Source organism: Macaca fascicularis, chromosome 7 (genome assembly GCF_037993035.2).
Source record: "Macaca fascicularis isolate 582-1 chromosome 7, T2T-MFA8v1.1".
NCBI lineage: Eukaryota > Metazoa > Chordata > Mammalia > Primates > Cercopithecidae > Macaca > Macaca fascicularis.
In genome coordinates, this window is record NC_088381.1 from 126,401,515 (window position 1) to 126,426,472 (window position 24,958).

The window sequence follows — 24,958 nt, forward strand, 5'->3', positions numbered from 1 at the left end:
AAAACAGCCAGAGGGAAATGCATTACTCATGTTAAGAGAATCATGGTATGATTTTTTTTTTTCCACGTCTATAGCAAGAATGAAGGCCATTCTCAGTAATGAATGTTGACATCACTCTGAAAGGGATGAACAGTTATTGTGAAGACCTCCAGAGGAACCCTGCAGAGGGACTTCAATCACAATCTAAGTGTAGAACTCAGTCTTCTTGGAAAGAAAAAGAAGAGGCTCGGTTGACAAATGGTAGGAAAATAGGAACTGGCTGTCATTCACACTCTTTGTAGTCACGCACAGAACATGATCAAGGGTGTTACACTGGGTTTCCGTTACAAGGCGAGCTCTGTGTATGCTCAGTTCCCCAACAAAGTTGTTATCAGAAGAATGGGTCTCTTATTGACATCTGAAATTTATTGGGTGAAAAATACATCCAATGGGTTTGGATGAGGCCAGGTGTTGCTTGTTCAATATCTCATGCCCAGAAAGGTAAGTTAATCCTTGAAGGAAATAACATTGAGCTTGTTTCACATTCAGCTGCTTTTATTTGGCAAGCCACAACAGTTAAAAACAAGAATTTCAGAATATTTTTGGATTGTATCTATATTTCTGAAAACAAACAGTTCAGCCGGCTGACGAGTAAGACCCAAGAGTTGTCTACCAACAGAAACTAGATGCCAGATAATTCCTAAAAGCTATTCGTGATATATTAATGATGCAATAAAAGACCTTTATTGGAAAAATAAAAGAGAATTATAGTCTGATGTTCCTACCACGATCTCTGAAGAACCCAAAGATGCACCCTATGAAAAGTGGTCACCTTTAACCAGTCACCTAGTTTAGGGAGGAGCAGCTTAAAGCACCTATCCAGCCAGAGGAAATCAACCCCGGGTGAAACCGGTGATAGTCAAGGAAGATCTTCCATGGCCTTTTTCTTTCACTTCTCTTACCTTACAACCTTTTGGGAGCCAGAGCCAGACTAGTGAGTCGGGGAGAGCAGAAGCAGGAGAAGAAGACAGAGAAATGGAGAAGGATTTTCTCCACTGCAGGTCTTCCTGCTGCAGAGCCCTGATCTCTAGGCGAGGAGAAAGTTCTCTTAAATGCAGCTCAGATTCTCACTATTAGGTAAAAGTGGACATTTCCGTTTTTGTGATTTGTTTTTTGTGTGATTGTAAGTGATCAAAGGACTTTTTGTTAACTAGGAATAAGTGGATTCCTGTGAGGTCTTCCTACAGTGCTTATGATTTTGCCTATCATCTAAGAATGAATTGAATAATTAGTAATGCCATTATGATATTACTTACTACCTAAGAGGAGTGGATAAGCTATCGGCTTTAGATTTCATCCAGGGGTCAAGGAACAATTAGCCTCAGACAGTGGGCTTGGATGGGCAGTGGGTTGGACAGGAATAAAGTTGTTTTCTGATTGTAGCAGTCCTTGAGTCAGTTCTGCTCAATCAATGTACCAGGGAGATTTGAGAAATTATTTTGTAAAAGACATTGGACGTCTCTCTTCCCACACCTGGCATACCTGTTTGCTGCTCCTGAAGTGAATTGGGGTAAATAAATGATCAAATAAATGATTTCTGGAGCCGCTGAGAATGTAATTAGAGAATGTAGCACACACAAAAGTGAAGGGAAACAATGCAGCCTATTTAAGATTCACAGACTATATGTTAAATGTTGCTTTGCCCAGGATGGAGTTATGTTTCTTAGCAATCATCCTACCAGAGGGTAGGAATCTAGAAGTACAAATTAATATTACTATTTTTATGCAGTAGAAGACACGTATGTAGAGTTCTTGATGGCAGGCATACTGCTACTTTAATAAAGTCTCATTTCAAACATTTCCCAGCACTTTATGAGATCACTTGTAGTTTTTTTTTGTTTTGTTTTGTTTTTTTAATGATGTGTTAAGTTCTAAAACATCCCGTTAGTAACCTGTTTCTGAAGTGGTTTTCCTTAGAACATGACAAGGTAATCAGCTCAGAACAGCGACACTCTGCTGGCGAGTGGAGCTATCTCAGGTCAGGTGGACCATCTGTTCTTGAGGAATGTAAACTAGTAAAATAAATCGTAAGTAAAGATAAAATTGTTCATGCAGGAGGGAGAAGGAGACTAACCAACCTCTGCGAAGCTCTTGAAAAGCATCATTTCTCTGCAGTTTAGGGAGTCCCCTTAAGGAAATGGTGATTAGCACAAACGCTGCAGGGTGTCTGATAATTCACATTTTTATTCGTGTCTTTATTTAATTAATGCCTGCTCATCTACTCAGCTTCATGAGAGCAAGGACCCACTGTCTATTAGGTTTTAAATGATGTTCAAGTGTACAATCCTTTGATTTCTTTTCTTTCTTTTCCCTTCATTATCAAAAGTATTTCCCTGAAAAGAATATTGCCTGTTGTCTCTCTGTTTCTCCCTGTCATCAACAACTTCTCCCATTTGGTCACCCGGACTAATCACACTGCCAGCTTCTCAGGACATAGGGAGTGAGGCTTGCTTAGGCATATACACGCATGCTGCAGGATGAACGAGGTCAGGAAATACAGGCCCTTTCGAGCCTTGGAGGTCATATGTCTTCTCAAGCCCAGGGAAAAGCCTAGCTTCTCTGAGCAAATCCGGAAGTGGTAACTGGACTTCAGGGAATAGCCCTTTAATTTTGGTTGATAAATGTTTACTGGTAAAGGCATACTTGAGATTAAAAACAAATGTAAACATTCTTACTGTCTTATTCTGTTTTCTGTTGCTTGTAAGAGAATACACGAAACTGGATAATTTATAAGAAACAGAGGCCGGGCACTGTGGCTCACGCCTGTAATCCCAGCACTTTGTGAGGCTGAGGTGGGTGGATCACCTGAGGTCAGGAGTTCGAAACCAGCCTGACCAACATGACGAAACCCCATCTCTACTAAAAATACAAAATTAGCCAGGCATGGTGGCTCATGCCTGTAATCCCAGCTACTCGGGAGGCTGAGGCAGGAGAATCACTTAAACCCAGGAGGCAGAGGTTGCATTGAGCCGAGATGGTGTCATTGCACTCCAGCCTGGGCAACAAGAGCAAAACCCCATCTCAAAAAGAGAAACAGAATTTCTACAGTTCTGGAGGTTGGAAAATCCAAAATAGAGGGGACACATCTGGTGAGAGCCTTCTGGTTGGTGGGGACTCTCCACAGAGGCCCGAGGTGGCACACGGTGTCACACTGCCAGGGGACTGAGTGTGCGAAAATGCTAGCTCAGGTTTCTCTTCCTCTGCTTATAAAGCCACCAGTTCCCCTCCTAAAATAACCCATTAATCTATAAATGGATTAATCCAATCACCTATTGAGCACCCAGATCTCAATACTGTCACGTTTGAGAATTGATTTTCAACGTGAGTTTTGGAGGGAACGTTCAAATATAGCGCTTGCGTTGTACCAGGGCTGATTAGTACATCTGAAAAAATCAAATGCAGAAATGAGCACCAGCATTTGCTCTTTATACTGGAGGCTCTTCTCCTTGTTAGCACCGACAACTCTGCCAGGCTTCCTTCCGTTCAAAAAAGAGTAAACAAGGCCAGGAGTGGTGGCTAATACCTGTAATTCCAGTACTTTGGGAGGCTGAGGTAGGAGGATCACTTGAGGCCAGGAGTTTGAGAACAGCCTGGGCAACATAGTGAGATCCTGCATCTATAAAATAAAAGTAAAATTAGCTGGGCATGGAGGTGCATGCCTATAGTCCCAGCCACTTAGGAGGCTGAGGTGGGAGAATCACATGAGCCCAGGAGGCAGAGGCTGCTGTGAGCTATGGTCGAACCACTGCACTCTAGCTTGGGTGACACAGCAAGACCCTGTCTCAAAAAACAAAAAAGAGTAAGCAGACTATTTTTTTCCTTTTAAGGAGGGAGCAGGCAATAAGGAGACATAACTCCTAAAGAAGCAGAGCACCTAGTTCAAGATCCTGTTTCTTTATCTGGTTATCTGTGGATTCCCATTTTACAGCTTCCTCTATCAGAATTTGTTTTCAGCAACTTTGTGCTCATCAACTCTCTCTCCAACAAGTGATTTCAAGCTATTCTTGAAAAGTGAATGACTTCTGATTTTATACATTGGTTCTTATGATTGGCAACTGAACTAGAAAGCCAGGACAGCTTTCCTCCTTGGAGCATAAAACTAGGGCCTTTCTTCCTTCAGAGAGACACTTGATTAAGAGACCTTTTTAACAAAAAAGTTCTATAACACACACTTTAAAAATTTCAAGTAACTTGTGTTGTACAGACACAGACATACACACACACATACATTAGTTTTACTAATGGAAAGGCAGCTTTAAGGCAAAGGCAATGAAATCTTTCCATTCCTTCCGGACTGTGGTCCAAGGTGAATATATTAGTAGAGCTTCAGATTTACCTAATGGTTTTCAGAAGCCAATCCCATAGCTTTGATTAATGCAGCCTCATAATGCCAATGATGTGTACCCCAGTAAATCATCAGAACACTTCCCCGTGGTAATATATCAGACATTCATTACAGGCTACTGTGGCTCAGGTGATATATTACTTGGGGGAAAAACATACCCAACTACCCAAAGGCCATATTGTGTGCCCTTGGGTAGGATTAAGCCTGGCTGCTTTTCCATGGAATCTGTTTGCAACTTTGAGCATGGTCAGAGAACTTTTGTTTTTTTTCCCCACAACGCCAGTGACATACTTCTCAATTTGCATGATTATTTTGTTCCAAAGGACCAAAACTCTCCGTAAGTGCAAATGCATGTGAAAAATGTTGAACACAGGTTAAAATCATGGATTTTGGAGTGACACCTGGGTTTGAATGCCAGCTCTCTCGCTTGATGGGCTATGTGGTCTTAAGCAAGTCAGTCATTCAGACCTTTGGTGAAGTGGGAAGTATTCGTGTATGTGATATCTACCATCGTCTGTAAAGGATGACCTGGGATTGAACATATAAAGTAGACTACTTAGTCCTTGGTCCCTAATGAGCCAATAAATGGTAGCTAGTTACAAATGTTGCAACAGGGAACTCCTGACCAACATTTCTACAACCAACTTGGAATCTTCCCAAAATAATTACTTTGAGCTGCTTTGAGTGACTGGGTTTATATAGGAGTCATGGTTGATGATCCAGATAATGTCCTCCTAATTGGAAATCATAAAGCAGAGCTGCAGGGCAGTGCTAAGTAGCTGGCCCAGCAGGCCCTGTCTTACTTGAGCCAGCTCCTTGCCTGTCAGTAATGACCAGCTTAGTGATGCGATTTGAGCATAGAATACCCTGTGGAGCCATGTGGACGGGATCACAGAGAGAGAGGAAAAACTGAGCATTCTGGTTCTTGCCCCATGATTTTGGCCGTCAGTGCTGGAGGTGAAAGAAAAACATGAAACTGGAGAGACAGCCCTTTCCACCAAGCTTAGCTGAAATAATCTGGTTTCAAGCATCCCAGATAATCTCCGCCAAACTTTGGTCCTAACTGAGCCTCTACTGGTCTGATCTCTCAATCAGCAAAACCCATGGTTACCTTTTAAAAATTGTCCCACTCAGATTGTTTCAGAAATCCACCTGTGCCTCATGTGAACATCTTGTGGGGGGGGAATTATATTTCTTACACACATAATATAACAATAGCACAAATAAGGAATTTTTCTATAATTTCACCAGCCTGACACACACAGTTTCATTGTCCTATAATCTTCCCCAAGATTTATGCTGCGCATGGTTTTATATAATTACATTATTACATAGTTATAATATTTAGATTGATTTTATTAGATAAGCAATGTATGAATATATATGTCCTGTAAAAATTCAAAACAATAGAAGTCTATAGAGCTAAAAGTGAGTCTTCATTACCTCATCCAAATCAGTTTTAGTTTTGTTATCATTTTGTTTTTTTCCAAAGTGAAATCACCTGCAAGTGTTGTCTGTGACTTCCTTTTATTCACTTAATATGTCTTAGAACTTTCCATGTCAGTACCTAGATCAAATGTTATAGTCTGCCTTTTTTCACTTAGTATTTTTTTAAGTATTTCTTCATGTTGCCAAATGTTCTTACAATGTTTTTGAATGACGGGCGTGAGTGGGATTGAGGCCTAGGTGGCTTATTTATGGGATATCAAATAAGCTATCTCCAAAAGGCATGATCCCAAATGAGCAGTGCTTATTTGGTAGTGAGTTTATTGGAGAATCATAGAATGGTTCACCGAAAAGGGATTCAGCCTATTCCCGTTTTACAGATGAGGCAATCGAAGCTCCTAAATGGAGCACAGGAAGCAGAACGTCTTGTAGATCTGAGGATGAGGACCGCATGTAAGAAGGAGCTTGGGTCCCCAATGACTTCCTTGAGTAGTGTGCCAGCCCTGGGCTGCCCAAACCTGGACTTCTTATTACATGACAAACAAAACCAGCTTTTGGTTTGCTCACCGCAGTAGGGTTTCTATTACACGTAGCCACATACACTCCCAACTGACACAGCTATGTTCATTCATTCATTTATTCACTCACCAGTTATTTAGTTTTAGTCATGTGCCTGCAATGTACAGACTATGTTCATAACACTAATAGCTAGCATTTATGGAATACTTATTACATACAATGCTTATGCTGAGAACTTTACATGTCTTTTCATTTTGTATTCACCACAACCCTCCAAAGTAGATATTATTTTCCTAATTTTACAAATGAAGAAACTGAAACTCAGATGAAATAATACACTCAACAGCACCCATGTAATAAGCTCCAAAGCCTCTCTGACACTTAACTGCAAGAAATTTCACTTTATAGGCCGGGCACGGGGGCTCACGCCTGTCATCCCAGCACTTTGGGAGGCCAAGGCGGGCGGATCATGAGGTCAGGAGATCGAGACCACGGTGAAACTCCGTCTCTACTAAAAATACAAAAAAAAAAACTAGCCGGGCGTGGTGGCAGTCACCTGTAGTCCCAGCTACTCGGGAGGCTGAGGCGGGAGAATGGCATGAACCCAGGAGGCGGAGCTTGCAGTGAGCCAAGGTCGCACCACTGCACTCCAGCCTGGGCGACAGAGCGAGGCTCTGTCTCCCCCCACCAAAAAAAAAAAAAAGAAATTTCACTTTATTCTTTAGGGGATAGGAACCCATACGATTTTTTCTTTGTTTTTTTGTTTTTTGTTTTTGAGAAAGATCAAATTCCATCTTTATAATCACACTGTGAAGTAGATGTAATTATTCCCATTTTCTTTTTCTTTCTTTCTTTATTTTCTTTTTTAGACAGGATCTCGCTCTGTTTGTTAGGCAGCCTCGACCCCTGCCCTGGGCTCACGCAGTCCTCCCACCTCACCCTTCCGAGTGGCCGGGACCACAGGCGTGTGCCAGCATACCTAGATAATGTTTTAAAACATGTTTGTAGAGACAGGGGTCTCCCTGTGTTGCACCTGCTGTTCTGGAACTCCTGGCCTCAGGCAATCCTCCCACCTCGGCCTCTCAAAGTGCTGGGATTACAGGCGTGAGCCCCGGCGCCTGGCCACTGGGCCAGTTTTAAATGTCTCTGGCAGGGCTGTCTCCCACATTGCCCACTTCTGGTCCAAGAGAAAACGCTCATTTATCCTTGCGCCTTCCCCACCCCCTTGGTGGGATGTGTGGCAATTCCCATCTTTAAATGAGATTAGGACAGATCAACTGACTTTAATACAATTAATTCAATTTGACAAGCATGTATTGGGCACTGTGTTCCGGATACTTTGTTAGGTGCTGGGGCTACAAAGCCACGTGAGGCAAGGTCTGGCTGTGGTGAACGCTGCAGGGAAGGCAAGGCTTTGCTGGAATTACAGAGGTGGCAGAAATTGTGTTTTCTCCGGCTGGCATCAATGACTGACTTTCTGTCAGCAGAATATTCCAGATGGGCTGGTTTCTATAAAATCCCTAGGGAGAATCCCAGGGTTTAGGTTCTGGGGGAAGGGAAGAGAGGAAATTGGCAAAAGATACTGCTTGAAAAGGCCGTTTTTCAGTCTTTCCAAATCAGGTACAAAATAATGAACTGACAGAACACTTTCTATGTGTTAATTGTTCAGTTTTCCCTAGCGCAGGGAGGAGAAGAGAGAACGGCAACCTTTGCCACATGATTGGAGGCAGATTTGTTTACCAGATCAAAGCCTGCGGGTAATGGAAACCTCGGGATAGAGAGGGTGGTGCCATGCAGCCGGGCCTACAGCGCCCACTTAGCTGAATGTCTTACTCTGTATATTCTGGAGCTTGAACTGCACCACTTTGAAATGCCAGCTCTCTTTAGATTAGTCACAGGGGGATACCTGGGTTGCTGGAATTGCTCAGGGATTCCAAGATGTTTGTAGAGTGAAGCTACTGGGTCTGGATCAAGTTCGTTTCAGATACTGTAGACATATCCTGTGACTTAAGGGAAAAGTGACAACGTCTTCGTTCCTCTAACCTGTGGGTAGCTAATTTTGAAATGATTAACATTTCCTGGTGTTAAGCTTTCTGAAAGACTCTCTATGTATCTAATGTTTCCAAGGAAATATAGAATCTACACTATGATGATTTTACTGAAAGCCAAAGGAAATACATTAACTGTAAATATAGAGCAAGAGGGAAGGAAAGAAGCACCACAAATCAACATCCTCACCACCTCCAATGAGGGAGGCTGGATGAGAAGGGCGTCAGGAAGACCTTTACTTTAAGTGTATTGTTCGAATTGTTCTTCATAATGAATCTGTACTAATGTGTTACTTCTACAACGTCAACATTTGTTGAATGTTTCTAGAAAGAAAAAATCCTTTCCATAATATGTATTAAAAGTGGTTCTTGAGTTCAATTATTTCCAATTATGGGAATCTCATTACTCTTTTTAAAAGTACAATTTAACATAATGTCATGTCTTGAAAATAAATGTTTCAAATGACAAGATAGTTTGGGATTGGAATTCCCTTCTCCAGAGGTTGTTTGTACTGGGAATGGACCCATAATACTTCACAGTGGTGGAATGATTTGTGACTGCTAAGTGCCCAGAGACCAAGCAGCCCTCGGTGCGTGCCTGGTACTGTTATTAATATATCTGTCATCTTCGCCTGCTCTACAAATGTTAACTGGTTCACTCTCAAGTGGTATGAAGAAGTTCTTTGCTGCAGTGCTGCAGTTGGAACCTGAGGAATATATAGAGCTTAAGCGGACTCTTTTCTTTTCTCTTTTCTTTTCTTTTTTTTGAGACAGAGTCTCGCTCTGTTGCCCAGACTGGAGTGCAGTGGTATGATCTCAGCTCACTGCAACCTCTGCCTCCTGGATTCAAGCAATTCTCCTGCCTCAGCCTCCCAAAGTGCTGGGATTACAGGCATGAGCCACCGTGCCTGGCCAAGGGGGTTTTTTCACTGTGATTTTTGTGTGGGTTGATTTAGCAGTTGGTGAAATAGTGAGGGCCTGGAAGACAAGAAATTCTGTTTCATCACCGGCATGATGTCCTTTATGCTTTGTGTTAAAGGACTCTACTTCTAGGCCATGTGTGGGGTGTGGACACCTTCGGTGAGGCTGGGAGTCCCTATGTGGGGGGGGTTGAGAGTAGAGAGTCCTGGCTCCTGAGTCCACGGGGGGTAAAGGCTGTCACATAACCCTTTCCCCTTCTACTTGAGAATTTTACCTTCAATTAACTTCTTTCTCTGTTTCCCCCAGAAACTCGACAAAGGTAGTATGTCAACTGTGTTATTAGGTATAGTGATGTCAAAAATGACTCCTTACTGGGAAATTGCACCTGGACTGGGAGAACTAAATGCCTGAGAGGAAACCATAGCTTTAGGCTTGCCTGAGAACAGTGACTCTTGATACAGGGTATGTCCCTTGAGGTGATGCTAAGAGCTATTGTGGAGTTGTTCAAAGACATATTGGCTCCTGTGGGGCATGAGGCTCCGGGGCTAGGGAGGATTCTACATGTGCTTGATGTGGTCTCATTTTCTTGTACTAGAACCCTGGGAAGCCAAAGAGGTCATCTCCTACTGTATGGATTGCTGCATAGATTACTTCCGAGGAAAACGAGCGCTGATGCTTCACTGCTAGTAAATAGAATATCCTGGCTTATATCCTGATACCAAGTGTGGTTGACTGTAGTCTTGTACATCTGAATATGTATTGAGTCTAAGAAACCCCTCGATGGGTTTTGCAAATCCACTCTGCAGCCATTTCCTAAGAAATGTCCCTTCCAGAGGCTTGTTGGGAGCCAGACATGGACCCATTTTCCTTCTTGTAGAACTCACAAATCTCTCCCCTTCCAGATCTAGAGGGAATCTCTTCCTCTGAATGTCTTCTTGAGGCCTTTTTGATAATCCCATTTTCCCTCCTGCTCTTAACACGATCTCTGTGGTGAGTAGAGTCCTTCAATAAGACTAGAGGAGCCATCACCTTCAAGTAACTCGGCCTTCTGCCCTGCAAAAACTGCTGAGACAGGAAATACTAAAGTTACCTGTTGGGAAAGGTGGGCAGTGGGGAATAGAAAATAAAACTCAAGTTAATACATAAGAAACCATGCCGTCACACTTGTTAATATTAATAATAAAAATCCCTTACCTTTATCCAGGGCTTGTGCAAAGCGTTTTCACAACCAGCGTCTCGTTTCAGCCTGACAGTACCTTGTAAGAGAAGCAGGCAGTGATGTGGTAAGCACTCAAAAGGGAGAAAGAATCCCTGGTTTGTACCAGTTTCATACCACCAATGATTTAACAACTCTGAATTTCTAGATATTTAACAACTGGCTCAGGGGAGCTGGTGTGGGTGGATTCCAGCACACCCTTGGAGGCAGGACAGGTATAATCATCCTGATTTGAAGGCAAGCAAAGTGAAGCTCAGAAATTTTGTCCCAGGTCACAGAGTTAGTGAGAGGCAAATCTAGGAACTTGAACTTGTACCTGCTATTGCATGCTTTTTCTTGCTGAAGTAAGTCTATCCTTCATGTTATGTGGAATAGTTAAAAACTAAATCTGCAAACCACCAAGAAGAAATGCCTAACACTCCCTGCTAATGTCTGTATTATCATCAGTCTTCCTTTTCTCCTCTTTCCCTTTTAAGAAAAGATTCTGTCAATGGGCAGAATCCTGTCCCCTCTTCACCCATCTGGGTCCTTACTCCACAAATCAACTTCTCCCTCTTGCATCCTAGAATCACCCCTCTCTAACCTGTGACTAGCGCTTCCTCCCTAACCTATGACTCCCCTTGCAATTTCTCTAAACGGACCACATGTCTCTGACTTGCTCACCATCTACTTCTGGCCACCATGCTTCTTGACAAAGTCAAACTGCATGCTGCTTCTATTTCAGCACTTTCCACGCTTGCCTCAGGCCACTGTCATTTGATTCACACTCCCCTAAGGCCCCAGATCTGCCCTCTCCAAAGCCAACTGTGTCCTCCTCAAGACCAAATCCAGGCCTTATCTCAGTCTTCCTCTAGCTTATTCTTTCTTTCACACTTGACACCACTGATGACATCCTTCTTGAAATGCATTTCTCTCTCTGTTTGCCTGCTCGGTGGTGGGTGCTGGATCCCTGGGTTCTCATCATGTCTTTCTGAGTGATCCTCCTCTTAGGAAAGAGGCTCTCATGAGCATCCAGACAGAGCCTGGCTAATGTGTGATTACTCAGTCATTGACTCTGTCACCCTCTCTCTTCCATTTCCCTCTGCTGCTTACATCAAACACGACGCTTGGCAAAGCTGACCTGACCACCCTTAAAACAGTTATTATGTTCATTTTAATTTTATTTTATCTGCCCCCAACTCTGTGAAGAAGCTGCCACCTTGCAGCACTCGCCAGATAGCACACGAAAGGGACACATCAGGAGAGAGCCTCTGTTGGTAGAAGTCCACAGCAGGTAGAGATGACTGACCTCACACCTTGGCTCACATCTCTTGAGTCTCCTGGCCCCTGACTTTACTATTCTCATATATTTCTGTTTACTCCTTTGGATTTTATAGCTTGGCATGCTGCAAAGAGCATAGACTTTGTGGTGAGAAGGAGCTGGACTTGAATTTAGGTTTTGTTACTTCCTAGCATTGTGGCTTTGGGCATGCCATGTAAACCTTCTGAGTCTGTGTTGTCACCTGAAAAGCATATTATATCCTTTTTGCAAGTAGACTATGGGCTGTGAGTGAGATATTGTATGAAAAGGGTCCAGCCTGGCTAGCACTTGACAAATGGCAGCTGTTGTCACTATTTTTGGTCTTCTGCCCTTCTTTCCAGTTTGTCTTTGGTACCTCCCCACAATGACTAGTTCTCAGTCCTGGCCATTGACGTTTCAAATACTGACATTTGGGTAACCCTGCTCCCAGCTGGATCTAGGATGCTCCCAACTGGAGCACCTGTCCTGCAAATGGCATTCTTGTTCAGACCTTAGCCTTTTGCTCTTTGGTCTTTATTCTAGTCTCAAAATGAACACATACTGAAAGCATTTTTCACACTGGTTCAACCTCATAGCTTTGCCAGTTCCCCAGATCCTCCTGTGACTAGTTTAGGACCTAGCGAGGCAACCTTTTTGATTTAGAGTTTTTAAGTAACTTAATGTCAATCTGGAATGCTTTCCTTATAAGTGATATTTTTATGTGTGCATGTGTATATTCATTCAAGTTGGTTCACTTTTTTCTTGACTGTTTATTGGCCTTTTGAGATCTGCGAGAAACTGTTACTTCTTGTTTTGGAAAGAATTGTCTCTCTCTTCTGAGTTCCAAACAAGTAAGTTTCTGGAAGTCTTTTTTTTTTTTTTTTTTAAATTATACTTTAAGTTCTAGGGTACATGTGCATAACATGCAGGTTTGTTACATATGTATACTTGTGCCATGTTGGTGTGTTGCACCCATCAACTCGTCATTTACATCAGGTATAACTCCCAATGCAATCCCTCCCCACTCCCCACTCCCCCCTCCCCATAATAGGCCCTGGTGTGTGATGTTCCCCTTCCAGAGTCCAAGTGATCTCATTGTTCAGTTCCCACCTATGAGTGAGAACATGCGGTGTTTGGTTTTCTGTTCTTGCGATAGTTTGCTAAGAATGATGGTTTCCAGCTGCATCCATGTCCCTACAAAGGACACAAACTCATCCTTTTTTATGGCTGCATAGTATTCCATGGTGTATAAGTGCCACATTTTCTTAATCCAGTCTGTCACTGATGGACATTTGGGTTGATTCCAAGTCTTTGCTATTGTGAATAGTGCCACAATAAACTTACGTGTGCATGTATCTTTATAGCAGCATGATTTATAACCCTTTGGGTATATATCCAGTAATGGGATGGCTGGGTCATATGGTACTTCTAGTTCTAGATTCTTGAGGAATCGCCATACTGTTTTCCATAATGGTTGAACTAGTTTACAATCCCACCAACAATGTAAAAGTGTTCCTATTTCTCCACATCCTCTCCAGCACCTGTTGTTTCCTGACTTTTTAATGATTGCCATTCTAACTAGTGTGAGATGGTATCTCATTGTGGTTTTGATTTGCATTTCAAATCTGGAAGTCTTTTATGTTTAACTCAAAGGATATTTTGTATTTATTTATTTATTTATTATTTTATTTTATTATTATTTTTTGAGACGGTGTCTTACTCTGTCACCCAGGCTGGAGTGTAGTGATACGATCTTGGCTCACTGCAACCTCCGCTCCCTGGGTTCAAGCAATTCTCCTGCCTCAACCTCCCTAGTAAGCTAGGATTGCAGGCATGCACTACCACACCCGGCTAATTTTTGTATTTTTTAGTAGAGATGGAGTTTCACCATGTTGGCCGGACTGGTCTTGAACTCCTGACCTTAAGTGATCCGCCCGCCTCGGCCTTCCAAAGCGCTGGGATTACAGGCATGAGCCACCACGCCTGGCCTGTTGTTTTATTTAAAAATAAATTTCTCTACCAACCAGTAATAACCTATGTTAACATTTGGTGAACATCATCTTATTAATGCTTACATATAGACAGACAGAAATAGTTTCATAATTATAGGATTATGCTATTTTAAAAACTAAAAATTTAAATTATGATTTTGTTTGAATTTAATAACAAGGGAAAAATATCTTAAACTCTAGGTAAATGCTGAACTCTAGATAAAGGTTTCTTTGCCACAGAACTCTTAGGTTCTGTAAGATGTCACTAAAATTAAGAAAATAGTTTTTTAAAAACAGTAGGAAATCGGAGTATTTTAAAAAACTGCTTGTTTAACATTTAGATATTAGATATGAAATCCCTATTGTGAAAGATGAAGTTGAGTGCTATTCATACCTTCTGTCATCTCTTTCTTCAGTTCTGAATTTTATGTTTGTATTTTTGCTTTTTCAGGGCATATAATATTTGCTTTCTGTTTACTAGAAGTTAGTCTAGCTCTGTGTTTAGCTTTAGTTCTATATTTAAATGGATTCAGTGCTTCCCATCATATCTTTTCCATGGCTTTTCTATTTCTGCGGTTTTTGTTCTGATTGAGTTTTTAATTGTCTTGTTTTCATCGTGGGATAGTTGCTTTTTCAAAGACACATGGGTGCTGCGTATTCTGTCTTCTTCCATGTTTAAAAATGTCTATTCATGGAAGACAACTTGGCAGGATCAACTTTCTAAAAATTTAAACATTAAAACTATGAAACATTTCAAACATAAAGTAAAAGATAGTTCTATATCCACCATGGAGATAATAGATGTTAACATCTTGCTGTACTTGTTTGAGATCTTAAACTTTTTTTTAATGAAATAAAATAAAGCTTTATATTCTATGCTTTCCCTATCTCTTAATCTCCTTAACATTATCCTGAAGTTGATATTTATCATTTTTGTGAATGTTTTTCTACTTTACTTTTAATACTTACATGTATGCCTTATTATAATATGTATTTTAGTTTCAGATTATGTAAAAATGTATTTGTTATAGTATTCTGTTTTATACTTTTTGAACTTTCTTTATTCATTTAGCATGTTTTAAAGATTTATCTGTGATGGTTAATATAGATCTAATTGGTCTTATAAATCATGGGATAATAGTGATATATTGCCTACTGGCTAGAAAGTTGTTTTAAGTTTCTCACTATTACAAATATTGCTGCCTTGAAACAATAAATAAATGATAAATTTCTCAATGCTGATTACTGAAAACGTAGTTTCACAGTAGCTTCTCTTTGAGGAACAAATCAAATGTAGAGTTTCTGTCCTTACTGTGACACTATCTGAAGTTCTGTTTGTTCATTTGTTTATACAGTTGACCCTTAAACAACACAGTTTTGATCTGCACAGGTTCACTTATATGTGGAGTTTTTCAATCAAACGCACATCAACAATACAGTATTCATGGGATGTGAAACCCACTTATGCAGAGGACCTACTTTTTATATCTGTGAGTTCCAAATGGTGGACTGCAGGACTTGAGTATGTGTGGGTGTGGGTATCCCTGGGGGTCTTGGAACGAGTCTCCTGCATTACCAAAGGACAATGGTACTTATACTCTACTCAGAACTATAAAAGCCATGACAATGCTTCAAGTCTGATCATTATCATGTATTTCTGAAAGGACTGAAGAGTTTTTAAATCATTTTTATTATTATTTCAAGAATAACATATACTCAAATTCAAACAATACAGAATGTGTTTGAGACAGGGTCTCACTCTGTCACCCAGGCTGGAGTGCAGTGGCATGATCTTGGCTCACTGCAACCTCCGCCTCCTGGGCTCAAGCTATTCTCCTGCCTCAGCCTCCCGCGTAGCTGGGATTACAGGCACGATCATTACCGCCTGGCTAATTTTTGTGAGATGGGGTTTCACCATGTTGGTGAGGCTGGTGTTGAACTCCTCACCTCAAACAATCCACCTACCTCAGCCTCCCAAAGTGCTAGGATTATAGGCATGAGTCACCACACCCAGCCCAGAATCTTTAAGATATAACACTTAACAGTGATATAACCCCCAGATGATCTTTTTGTGCATATAATAACAATTGTATGTGTGGAAAATATATATGTTTGTGTATGTGTGTGTATTAACATACTTAGGGTTCTGTAAAGATTTTCTCATTAAGAGTGGACTGTCATTTTTGTGTCCATAAATAAAATTTTAATCAACTGAATAATAATGACATTGAACAGAGGTGAAATTTTAAGTTCATTCATTCATTTTCATTCCTTCCAACCACAGAACTTTTGGTTCTAGTATATTTCTCAGAAAAAAAGGGCTTATTTAATTAAAAGGATTTATGTACTAAAGTGAAAACAGCATGACATCATGGAGAAAGCACTGCACTAGAAGCAAAAGATCTTGAGTTCTAGAGTTTTTTTCTTGGACAAATGACCAGTGTCACTGGGCCTCAGCAACTTCTTTAGGGTGGGGGATATTAATATCTGCCTGCCTAAATCAAACATTCTATGAGAGTTACATACAATAAAATACATGCAAGCACTTTAAAACTATCAGTTCTGCAAATAAGTGTCATTTAAATATGTCAGTGAGTTTGAGGAATTCGGAATAAGTTGGCAGCTTGCACGAATGTAGAGATCTCTGATTATACTAGATGTAGCAGATTTAATGGTCATTAAGTTCTTTGTTATACTTCCCATTGAGAGATGATGGATGATGTATAATTCCCTTCACCTTTACTTTTTTTTTTTTTTTTTTTTTAATACTTTAAGTTCTGGGATACATGTGCAGAACATGTGGGTTTGTTATGTGCCATGGTGGTTTTCTGCACCCATCAACCCGTCATCTACATTAGGTATTTCTCCTAATACTATCTCTCCCCTAGCCCCTCACCCACCAACAGGCCCCAGTGTTGTGATGTTCCCCTCCTTGTGTCCATGTGTTCTCATTGTTCAACTTGCACTGATGAGTGAGAATATGAGGTGTTTGATTTTCTGTTTTTGTGTTAGTTTGCTGAGAATGATGGTTTCCAGCTTCATCCATGTCCCTGCAGAGGACATGAACTCATCCTTTTTTATGGCTGCATAGTATTCCGTAGCACTATATGTGCCACATTTTCTTTATCCAGTCTATCATTGGTGGGCATTTGGGTTGGTTCCAAGTATTTGCTATTGTAAATAGTGCTGCAATAAACATACATGTGCATTGTCTTTATAGTAGAATGATTTATAATCCTTTGGGTGTATACCCAGTAATGGGATTGCTGGGTCAAATGGTATTTCTAGTTCTAGATCCTTGGGGAATCCTCATACTGTCTTTCACAATGGTTGAACTAATTTACACTCCCAACAACAATGTAAAAGCATTCCTATTTCTCCACATCCTCTCCAGCATCTGTTGTTTCCTGACTTTTTAATGATTGCCATTCTAACTGGCATGAGATGGTATCTGATTTTGGTTTTGATTTGCATTTCTCTAATGACCAGTGGTAATGAGGCTTTTTTCATATGTTTGGTGGCCACATAAATGTCTTCTCTAGAGAAGTGTCTGTTCCTATCCTTTGCCCACTTTTTGATGGGATTTTTTTTCTTGTAAATTTGTTTAAGTTCTTTGTAGATTTTGGATATTAGCCCTTTGTCAGATGGATAGATTGCAAAAATTTTCTCCCATTCTGTAGGTTGCCTGTTCACTCTGATGGTAGTTTCTTTTGCTGTGCAGAAGCTCTTTAGTTTAATTAGATCCCATTTGTAAATTTTGGCTTTTGTTGCCATTGCTTTTGGTGTTTTAGTCATGAAGTCTTTGCCCATGCCTCTGTCCTGAATGGTATTGCCTTGGTTTTCTTCTAGGGTTTTTATGGTTTTAGGTCTTATGTTAAGTCTTTAATCCATGTTGAGTTAGTTTTTGTATAAGTTGTGAGGAAGGGGTCCAGTTTCAGCTTTCTGCATATGGCTAGCCAGTTTTCCCAATACCATTTATTAAATAGGAAATCCTTTCCCCATCACTTGTTTTCATCAGGTTTATTAAAGATCAGATGGTTGTAGATGTGTGGCATTATTTCTGAGGTCTCTGTTCTGTTCCATTGGTCTATATATCTGTTTTGGTACCAGTACCATGCTGTTTTGGTTACTGTATTCCTGTAGTATACTTTGAAGTCAGGTAGTGTGATGCCTCCAGCTTTGTTCTTTTTGCTTAGGATTGTCTTGGCTATGCAGGCTCTTTTTTGGTTCCATATAAAATTTAAAGTAGTTTTTTTCTAATTCTGTGAAGAAAGTCAATGGTAGCTTGATGGGGATAGCATTGAATCTATAAATTACTTTGGATAGTATGGCCATTTTCATGATACTGATTCTTCCTGTCCATGAGCATGGTATGTTTTTCCATTTGTTTGTGTCCTCTCTTATTTCCTTGAGCAGTGGTGTGTAGTTCTCCTTGAAGAAATCCCTCACATTCCTTGTAAGTTGTATTCCTAGGTATTTTATTCTCTTTGTAGCAACTGTGAATGGTAGTTCACTCACAATTTGGCTCTCTGTTTGCCTATTATTGGTGTGTAGGAATGCTTGTGATTTTTGCATATTGATTTTGTATCCTGAGACTTTTCTGAAGTTGCTTATCAGCTTAAGGAGATTTTGGGCTGAGACTAGGGAGTTTTCTAAATATACAACCATGTCATCTGCAAACAGAGACAATTTGACTTTCTCTCTTCCTATTAAAATACCCTTTATTTCTTTCTCTTGCCTGATTGCCTTGGCCAGAACTTCCAAAAGTATGTTGAATAGGAGTGGTGAGAGAGGGCATCCTTGTCTTGTGCCAGTTTTCAAAGGGAATGCTTCCAGCTTTCGCCCATTCATTATGATATTGGCTGTGGGTTTGTCATAAATAGCTCTTATTATTTTCAGGTACGTTCCATCAATACCTAGTTTATTGATAGTTTTTAGCATGAAGGGGTATTGAATTTTATTTAAAGCCTTTTCTGCATCTATTGAGATGATCACGGTTTTTTTTGGTTTTTTTTTTTTTTGGTTTTTTTTTTTTGTCATTGGTTCTGTTTATGTGATGGATTATGTTTATCAATTTGTGTATATTAAACCAGCCTTAAATACCAGGGATGAAGCTGACTTGATCCTGGTGGATAAGCTTTTTGATGTGCTTCAGTATTTTATTGAGGATTTTTGCATCAATGTTCATCAGGGATATTGGCCTGAAATTTTCCTTTTTTGTTGTGTCTCTGCCAGTTTTTGGTATCAGGATGCTGCTGGCCTCATAAAATGAGTTAGGGAGGAGTCCCACTTTTTCTATTGCTTGGAATAGTTTCAGAAGGAGTGGTACCAGCTCCTCTTGGTACCTCCGGTGCCTTTGTACCTCTGGTAGAATTCGGCTGTGAATCCATCTGTTCCTGGGCTTTTTTTGGTTGGTAGACTATTAATTACAGCCTCAATTTCAGAACTTGTTATTGGTCTATTCAGGGATTCGACTTCTTCCTGGTTTAGTCTTGGGAGGGTGTATGTTTCCAGGAATTTATCCATTTCTTCTAGATTTTCTAGTTTATTTGTGTGGAGGTGTTTGTAGTATTCTCTGAGGGTAGTTTGTATTTCTGTGGAATCAGTGGTGATATCCCCTTTATCATTTTTTATTGTGTCTATTTGATTCTTCTCTCTTTTCTTCTTTATTAGTCTGGTTTGCAATCTATCTATTTTGTTGATCTTTTTTAAAAAACCAGATTCTGGATTCATTAATTTTTTGAAGGGTTTTTCATGTCTCCATCTCTTCCAGTTCTGCTCTGATCTTAGTTATTTCTCGTCTTCTGCTAGCTTTTGAATTTGTTTACTCTTGCTTCTCTAATTCTTTTCATTGTGATGTTAGGGTATCAATTTAGATCTTTCCTGCTTTCTCCTGTGGGCATTGAATGCTATAAATTTCCCTCTAAACACTGCTTTAGCTGTGTCCCAGAGATTCTGGTACATTGTGTCTTTGTTCTCATTGGTTTCAAAGAACTTATTTATTTCTGCCTTGATTTTGTTATTTACCCAGTAGTCATTCAGGAGCTGGTTGTACAGTTTCCATGCAGTTGTGAGGTTTTCAGTGAGTTTCTTAATCCTGAGTTCTAATTTGATTGTACTATGGTCTGAGAGACTGTTCATTACAATTTCTGTTCTTTTGCATTTGCTGAGGAGTGTTTTACTTCCAATTATATGGTCGATTTTAGAATAAGCGTGGTGTGGTGCTGAGAACAATGTACATTCTGTTGATTTGGGATGGAGAGCTCTGTAGATGTCTATTAGGTCCGCTAATAGGTCTATTAGGAAAAGCGTAGTATCTGGGCCAGAATTCACTGTTCCTCAAGGCACAGTCCCTCAGGGCTTCCCTTGGACAGGGGAGGGAGTTCCCAGACCCCTTGGGCTTCCCAGATAAGGTGACACCCCATCCTGCTTCAGCTCGCCCTCTATAGGTTGCACCCACTGTCTAGCAAGTCCCAATGAGATGAGATGGGTACCTCAGTTGGAAATGCAGAAATCACCTGCCTTCTGCATTGATCTCTCTGGGAGCTGCAGACCGGAGCTGTTCCTATTCTGCCGTCTTGCCAGAATAGGAACTTTTAACCAATAGACTTTTGACCAATAGAATGAATGACTTTTAACCAATAGAATGAAACAGCGGTGACGTCTGGGACTCTCAAAGCTAGATCATAAAAAGCCTATAGCTTCTGCTTTGGTCTCTTGAAAAACCTGCTCAAGGTTAATTCAACCACTGTGTGAAAAGACCAAGTACTCTTAGATCACCATGCAGTGAGGAAGCCTGTGGTAGCTGCAATTCAGAAGCTGTGAAGAGAGAGATGCCTGTCCAGGCTTAGCTCCTCCAGCCCACTCAGGTTGGATTCCAGACCTATAAATGAAGAAACAACCTTGGATGGTCCAGTTTTAGCACCTATGACATTGTGAAGAGCCATCTTCGATATTGTGTCATATTTCAGACAGAGGATTTATACCCAATATGTGTAAGGAATTCTTATAGCTCAATATTAATAAGACAAAATCCAATTTAAAATGACAAAAGCATTGAACAGACAGTTCAGAAAAGATATATTAATGGGCAGTAAATACATGAAAAAATGCTCAGCATCATTAGTCATCAGAGAAATGCAAATTAAAACCACAAAGACATACCACTTTAGACTTATTTCATGAGTTAAAATTATAAAGGCTGATCATACCAATGCTGGCAAAAACATAGAACTCCCATACCCTACTGGTGGAAATGTAAAATGATGCAAGACTCTGGCAGTTTACTTAAAAATTAAATACAGACCTACCAGAGGAACCAGCCACTTCACTCCTAGGTATTTATTCAAAAGAAATGAAAACATATGTTCATATGAAAACTTGCACATAAATATTCATAGCAGCTTGACTTGTAATATCCCAAAGTTGAAACAACTCCAATGTCCGACAGCAGATGAATGGGTAAACAACTGTGATATATTCATACAATGGAATGCTGCTCACAAACAGAAAGGAATGAACTATTGATACACACAACAACATGACTGAATCTCAGAATAATTATGCTGAGTGAAAGAAGTCAGACAAAAAGGGCACATACTGTATAACTGTATTTATACACATTTCTAGAGAATGAAAAACAATCTATGGGGATAGAAAAATGGATCAGGGACAGGGTAGAGGAAGGGTGGATTGCCAAAGGGCACAAGAAAACTTTTGGAGGTAATTTAAATTTTTATCTTTTTTGTAGTGATGGTTTCATGTTGTATATATGTGGCAGACAAAATCTACAATGACACAATGATCTCTGCCTCCTGATGTTCACCCCTTTGGGTAATCCCCTCTTTGTGTATGGGAACCTTGACTGGCTTCTAACCAATACAATATAGCAAAAGTGATCAACTGTTACTGTTGTAATTATATTACAGTATTTAAAACTCCATCTTAGTGGACTGCATTTAGAGACTTTCCTTGTGTGCCTGATGAAGTGATCATGTTGGAAAACCCAGAAAGTAAGGAGGATGGCCTCTAAGAACTGTGCGTGGCCTCTAAAACCTAAGAGTGACCTCCAGCCAACAGCTAGCAAGAAGTCAGGGCCTTCAAGGCTGGGTGCAGTGGCTCACGCCTGTAATCCCAGCACTTCGGGAGGCCAAGGTGGGTGGATCACGAGGTCAGGAGATCGAGGCCATCCTGGCTAACACGGTGAAACCTCGTCTCTACTAAAAATACAAAAATTAGCCGGGTGAGGTGGCGGGCGCCTGTAGTCCCAGCTACTCGGGAGGCTAGGGCAGGAGAATGGCGTGAACCTGGGAGGCGGAGCCTGCAGTGAGCCGAGATTGCACCCCTGCACTCCAGCCTGGCGACAGAGCGAGACTCCGTCTCAAAAAAAATAAATAAATACAAAATAAAGAAAAGTCAAGGCCTTCAATCATACATCCACAAGGAAATGCTTTCTGCCAGCTTGAATGAGTTTGGAAGCATATTCTTCTTCACTCAACCACCAGATGAGAGTGCAGCCCGGCAAACATCTTGACTGCTGCCTCCTGAGATTCTGAACAGAAGCCCCAGTCAGGCCATGCCTGGATGCTGGACCACAAAACTGTGAGGTGAGATAATAAATGTTATTTTAAGCCACAATGTCTGTGGTAAATTGTTATAAGGCAATGGAAAATCAATATAACACATACATCAAAACAGAGCAAATTGCATACTTCAAATATGTGCAGATTATTGTACTTCAACTGTGTATCAATAAAGTTGTAAGAAAAAAGTAAGTCAAGGGAGGTGAAATCTGGGCAGAGGTCCCAGGACATGGCACCCAGGGCAGTAGGTTAGAGAGGCTTGAAAAGAATAAGAAATAAAAAGGCCAGGGAAACAGGAAGGAAGGAAGTCAGAAAAAGAATGGAATTTGGTAGAGGTGGAAAGGGGTGGATGAAACATATTTTCTGAAACTTTTTTCGGGTGACTTTTTTGCAGGTTTTTAACAGTGAGTTGACAGTACACTTGTTTGTTTTCTGTGGTTTTTTTTTTTTTTTTTTTTTTGAGACAGGGTCTCGGTCTGTCATGCAGGCTGCAGTGCAGTGGCATGATCTCAGCTCACTGCAACCTCTGCCTCCTGGGTTCAAGCGATTCTCATGCCTCAGCCTCCCAAGTAGCTGGGACTACAGGCACGTCCACCATGCCTGACTAATTTTTTTGGTTTTTTTTGTGGAGACGGGATATCTCCATGTTGCCCAGGGTGGTCTCAAACTCCTGAGCTCAAGCAATCTGCCCACCTTGGTCTCCCAAAGTGTTGGGATTACAGGTGTGAACTATCCTGCCTGGCCAACAGTATGCTTGTTAAGACCATGATAGAGAGATGTTGAAGACATCAATGTAAATGTGCTTTTGGATTGCCAGTGGTGAGACTGTGAACTATGTGAAGAAGATTGTTGAAGAGTGGCTTCTTTTTATGTGCCCATTCCCTCAGTAACCATATGTGTGGCTCTGCCTGCAGGCTCCCTTCACCTCATATCAGAAGGTAACTATACCTCCCTTATGAAGAGTCTATGATGTATGCATAGTGGACAGGAGCAGGAATCCAAGCCCAGAGGTTCAGAACAGGTCAGCATGGAGACAAGGGGAACAGAACATCAGGATGTTGGAAGGAGCCTGACAAGGCTGAACAATGCCTGGAGATTTAGCTGTGGTCACAGGTGGGTAAGGTTCTGGAGAATAGGAAGAGGGTGTGTGTGGCAAAATGATGAGTACTGTGTGTGTAATAATTTTAAATCTGAGCAGATCTGAATGAAATCTAGAAACCACGCTGAAGATGTTATAGCCTGGACACCTCCCGCCCTCCAAACACCCCCTGCCATAGTCAAATCTAAACATGTTCCAGAAGCGTATATGTTTGGGTATGGCCATGGAGGGGAGCAGACTAGAGACAGAGTAAGTGTCGCAAGACTGCAGGTAAGATAAACTGGAAATATTTTTAAAAGATAGAAGAGAATTTGGTGGGGAGCAACCTAGAATTGGGCATGACTCTTTCAAAAAGTTTTTTTTTTTTTCTTTTCTCATTTCAGTGCCTTCGTGCAAAGCAGCAATATAGGAATGCATAATTATCATTCTTTTGGTCATCCAGCATGTAAAACTCCTTACTGTTTGACAAATCATCCCATTGTATTGAGTCCTGCTTCCCAGTATGGTAGCTGAAAAGAGGTCACATTTTCCTCTTCCAGTCCCCTGGAGGCTAGGGTGCAGACACATGGTCAAGGCCTAGCAATCAGATATGATTTCTCAAGTCTTTGAATCCTGAGCTGGTGATGTAAACATCTAAGACTGTTTAGGATTTGTTCATGGTGGTGGCATTTGGAGACCGAGGCTGCAGGGCAGCAGGATGTCTTTACCATCTGCTCCAGAGATGATATGTCTTTGGCTGTGGTTCCTGATGTCTATCCTTGACTTCTGGCCATTTTCCCAGCCTGATTCTCCAGCCCTCCAGATTATTCTTTGAGTCACCTGGTAGTTTTCCAACAAGTTCTTATTCTGGAGTCACTTTCTGCAGTTTGCAACCAAGAACCCTCACTCATTTAACAAAAAGCCTTCTGGAATATTAGCAAGAGAAGGTCACATGCACAACTTCCTTCCCTACATGGTATTTGTCTTTTTATAGGACCTTTCTTAATGTTCTTTTTGTGTTATCTAACCAAAGAACCGGAATGAAGAAGCATGCGTAGGTGTCAGCTGGTGTACAGGAATTTTATCTATTTAATACTGTTGATTTTTTGCCCTTTGGAAAAGAAAAACAAGTTATTCTGACATCTTTGTTATTCAAATAGAAAGTATATTTTTTGGCTAATAATGTATTTTAAAACCTCTTATTTTGGTCAAAACTATCTGGCTTGATTTAAGCACCTTACTTGTTAATTTCTGTTCATGTTTCCAGAATAAGATGCAGCAACTGAAGATCAGTAATGGGCCCCTGAAACTCTGACTGAATCATATAAAGAAGTCAGTAAGGCCGGGTGCGGTGGCTCACACCTGTAATCCCAGCACTTTGGGAGGCTGAGGTGGGCAGATCACTTGAGGTCAGGAGTTCAAGACCAGCCTGGCCAGCATGGTGAGACCCTGTCTCTACCAGAAATACAATTAGCCGGGTGTGGTGGTGCATGC

General features: G+C 40.9%; 1 pseudogene; it reads left to right on the forward strand.

Annotated features, from left to right (window-relative positions):
- The first annotated feature begins 98 nt into the window (after nt 1–98).
- LOC107130280 (large ribosomal subunit protein uL6-like) lies at nt 99–2,709 on the forward strand (annotated as a pseudogene).
- The last annotated feature ends 22,249 nt before the right edge of the window (nt 2,710–24,958 follow it).